General features: G+C 45.7%; 1 protein-coding gene across 1 annotated transcript in view; it reads left to right on the forward strand.

Annotated features, from left to right (window-relative positions):
- The window catches only part of REXO1 (RNA exonuclease 1 homolog), a 50,108-nt gene that overhangs the window by 9,291 nt on the left and 36,236 nt on the right, over positions 1–4,581 (forward strand). The gene's annotated exons all lie outside the window — the stretch shown is intronic.

Raw genomic sequence — 4,581 nt, forward strand, 5'->3', positions numbered from 1 at the left:
AGTACAGCACAGAGCTGCTGTCTGGCTGCTCTTGTCCCTCAGTGTGACCCTCCCTGTGCTGGCTGTGTCACCCCCGGGGTTCAGCCCATGGGGACAGGTGGCCCTGTTGGCCACAACACCTGGAGAAACCAGCGCTGGGTCCCAGCAGGGTTAAAAATACCTCGGACTGAGAGATGACTGTTAAAGCTTTTCTCAGCCTTGCTAATATCAGACTTTCTTTTCTCACATTTGTGGCCCTTTTTCCACTGAAGAAATGACTGAGGAGGTTCATGATGTGCTTCGAGGCTGTGACATTAAATACAAATCCAAGGAGTGGACTCTGCTTGTTCTAGTACCTCTCAAACCTTGGTTCCTGATGTTCCTTGACCAGCACAAGTTTTATTTCTGCTTTTAATGCTTAATTTTATAATTAAATTAACTTTTCAAAAGCACAAAAAAGGAGCAAAGCAAATCCTTGGATGAGGGTTGATTTAAAGTCAGAAAAACATTTCTCTTAGCTCCCCTTCMCTGCCCTCCTAACCCATTTCTTCTGGATGATTATTTGAAATGTACTATTTTAAAWCTCAGTGTTAATTATTTCCAAGTGGTTGCATATTATTGTTAAATTAATTGTTGGAAATTTGCTTTGGGTCCTGGCAAATGAGCTCAGTTCCAAAACCTGCCATTTCTTGTGTGCWCTTTAATTCTGAAGAGTGGCAGAACTCAGGCTGCTTGTAAAGCCTCTCAGAAACATTTTGTTCTTGAGGAACTACTGTCTCTTCTGTGAAGCATTAAATGAAAAGATGAAAAGCTCAGAATGATTTTCCAGCAGTGATCATTTTTCTGCAATCACAGAGRTTGTCCCTTGGCATTGTAAACACAGCGAGCTCTTAAGCCAACAAAGCTGTTCCRATGACGTGAAATAAAAATGCCTTTATTTTTCTCCTTTTCTCAAGAGTCTCCAAGCAGCTTTCACCTTCCCYAGCTCCCCATGAATGCACCTTTTGTTGYSAGCTGCAGGTGACCCAGGGAAATGGGTGACTTCAGCAGCATCAGGGCTTGAAAATCAGTGAGAGCTGTAAGATCACTGAATCCAGCAGTCAGCTCACCACTAACCCATGTCACAAGTGCCACATGCACATCGTTTTTGAACACTTCCAGTGCCTGGCAGCCCTTCCCATGCAGAAATTACCCCAGTATCCAACCTAACCCTCCCCTGTTTCAGCCTGAGGCCGTTCCCTCTCCTCCTGTCCCTGTTCCCTGGAGCAGAGCCCGACCCCCCCGGCTGCCCCCTCCTGTCAGGGAGTTGTGCAGAGCCACAAGGTCCCCCTGATCCCCCTTTTCTCTCTTTTCTCCCATTTCCCAGCTCCCTCAGCCTCTCCTGGTGCTCCAGACCCTTCCCCAGCTTCATTCCATTCCCTGGCCACACTCCAGCCCCTCATGTCTTTCTCCTAGGTTCACTGCAAGAAATGTTTACCATCTTTTGACTGTGCTGTTCCCTCTGCAGCTTGGCCAGCTCGGCCTTTTGTTTTGAATTCCTAATTGCTATAAATGTGAAAGTTTCTGATTTTTGCAGCCTTTTTGTCTGGCAGYCGCAGTAACTGAATATCTCTGTTAGATCCTTAAGAAGCATCTCTTATCCARTTGTCCAGGGCAGCTATGGCTGCTCTGTCCATGGAAGTGTCCAAGGCCAGGTTGGATGGAACTTGGARCACCCTGGGATGGTGCAAGGTGTCCCTGCCCATGGCAGGGGGTGGCACTGAATGGGCTTTGAGGTCCGTTCCAAACTATTCTAAACCATTCCTGGGATTCTGTCCCCCACATACATTCAAGAGCTGGGTTATTCTTCCAAAACCTGCAGGTTTGCATTGACCAGCACCTGTCACACATTTGAGCTCTTCTGTATTCAAAGCATCTCTGGTATGGGCTGTGGTAGGGCTGGGCAAAAAAAAAAAAAGTAAACTAAAAAGTTTTCTCTGGAATGATTCACTGTAAAGTAAGTTTTACCTTCACGCAGGTGACCTTGCCTTCCCACTCTTTAATGTTGGCTTTGTTTACTGCCCTTGCCTGTTGCCCAAACTAGAAGGACCAGTGTGTGCTTGGGAGTCTCTGGCTCAGGGAAGCTTTGTAATAATCCAGCTCCACCTTGGAACTGAGGCCTCATATCCCACAATCAACGTGACAGTAACCAAGGAAAAAAACCCCATCAGCCTGCTTTTTTTAGGCAGAATCTTGTTTTATTTTTTCCATATTCTCTATGCTGCAATGGCTGATTTAAGCACAGCTCAGTTGGGTGTGTTCTAAAGTAGTTCTGGGTTAAATAAAATGTTCACTGAGGATCTTTGTAAAATATTAATAACTTGTTTTCTACAGTATTGATGGTAACCTCAACTTTTRTGTCTCTGGAGGGTTATTTCATATGTCTGAGGTACATTAATTTATTAGAACAGTTTGTACTTGAAGAAGTGTTTAGTTCACAATCCTGCAAGGAGTTGGCATCTCCAGTCTCATTATCTTGTGATTCCCAAGGGACAGAGCAGACTCTGCTTTCCATCCCTGCAAAAGGAGTTTTCTCCCTGTGAGGGACCTCTTGCTCCTTTCACTTCCTCAGGAGCTGCAGCCATCTGGCACATCAGAGCAGCAAACCCATCCTGTAYACCCTGAGCATCCAGCTTAGTGAAATCAAGAGGAATAAAGGAAAAGGTGAAGCAGAGACTTCTACCACTGGGATCTGACACTCCAAGAAGATCCTTCCCTTTCCTGGATTCTTAGGAGTGCAGTTTGGCAGCTGGAAAGCTGCTCTGATTTCAGATAGCAGGTTGAAGCTCTTTGATTTGGAGACTTGTGTGTTTATGCCTCACCATATATATTTGTGTGTTTTTATATAAATAACCCCCCACCTGCTGTGTTCCTGCTGCATTATCTGCAGATGCCTCATGGCCAGGGCTGATGGGCATCATGGAGCTGCTTACCCAAGTCTTTCATGGCCAGGCAGCCTTTGATCAGCAGTGCTGGAGAATCCATCAGGCCTCCCCCACACCTCCCCAGGAGCCCTTTCCCTGGCCTGTCTCAAAGCCTGGGGCATGTCCTGAGGTTATAACMTGTGTTTTCATCTGGCCATTCCAGCCGCAGAAAATGTGCTGAGAGTTTATGCTGGAGATGAAAAACAGAGACCCAGACTCCACCTCTGTGCTGGGCTTGCCCTCTGCTTTCTCTGATCCTGATACATTTGAAATAGTTTGGGTTTTTTTGCATGGATAGGATGGCTTTTGAATGGTTTGGGTTTGTTGCTTTATTTTGGYAAGTCTCGAGCTCCAGACTCTGTGTTCTCTGTTTGCAGGCTGTCTGATATTTAGCTCTGCATGAATTATCAGGCTTCAGCTGTTCACTTAAAATGTTTGTGCTGAACTTTAGGTCTCAATCTCATTTTAGAGGGTAGTAGCTGACTCCTCTGGTTTTTTCTGCCGCAGTGGAGCTGATGTTTCCCAAAGTGGTCAGAGATGAGCTGGTCGGCATGGAGGGCTCTCTGCTCCTTACCATTCTTAGGCTGATATTATCCCTGATATTTTTGCTAATCTGTACATGTCCTTGCTTGCTGCTGCTSCTGTTTGCATATGGATTTGTTCATGTTTTTTCCTTGTTATCTCCTTTTCTTCAAGCTTTCTAACCAGGAGTTGCTCTATCCAGTCCCACTGCCCTGGTTTGTCACCTGCTCCTTCCCTCAGTTCCTGGGAAGAGCACACCCTGGCTTTGGCAATGCTCTTTGTGTCATCATCCCAGCTCCGTGCAATAGCTGGAGGGGAGCTGGTTATAGAAATAGCACCTTGTTCCTCTTTCCCTACATTTCTGGCTCTGAGCAGGGCTCACACAGTCCTGTGGAAGGTGGTGACATCGCACTGCCWTTGCTCAGAGTCCCTGTTCAATCAGGAGCTAATTGCTTTGGAAAGAAACTTTGTAAACCCAAAGGGATAAAAAGTATTTTCTGAAACCAGTCTTTCTTTCAACCCAGCCTATCTGCTTCTGTTTCCTTGGGGGCTGGTTCTGCCAACTGCTAGACAGATCCTTTTCCTATTGCCAAAGGAAGCTGTGCATTCATGCATRCTCTCTGAAAAACCCCAAACCTACCCCTGCTTTCCCCCAAAACCCCCAAACCCCTCAGTCTGAGGGGTAGAAACAGCTCTTTTAGCACCGTTTGTTTCTGACTGTTATAGGAAATTCTCTCATCCCTTAAGAGGGATGAGAGAACACCTGAGAGGTTTTTTATTTTCTGTCTTTTATCTTTCTGCTTATTGTTTGGTTCTTCTGCATGCTGGAGAATGATTCTTCTTCCGTGCTTCCTTCTTCTTTGGTTCTTCTTCCATGCTGGAGAGTGATATTTGGTAGCAGAGAACAACGAGTTCCTCTGGAATCTCAGCATCCAGAGAGGCTGTGGTAAAACAAGGATTGGAAACTGTTCAAAGTCAAAAAGCAGYCGTTAATGTTCCTCTCAAATTGTTCTGTCAGTTTGCTGAATGCTGCTTTACTGAGGGTCCTGAAATTGGGGGGTCTTTATTGGGGTCCTGAAATTGTTTGGGTTGGGAGGGACTTTAAAAACCATCCCAT

Source organism: Malurus melanocephalus, unplaced genomic scaffold, assembly GCF_030028575.1.
Source record: "Malurus melanocephalus ecotype Western Australia unplaced genomic scaffold, MMel_1.1 scaffold_1029, whole genome shotgun sequence".
In the NCBI taxonomy this organism is placed as follows: Eukaryota; Metazoa; Chordata; class Aves; order Passeriformes; family Maluridae; genus Malurus; species Malurus melanocephalus.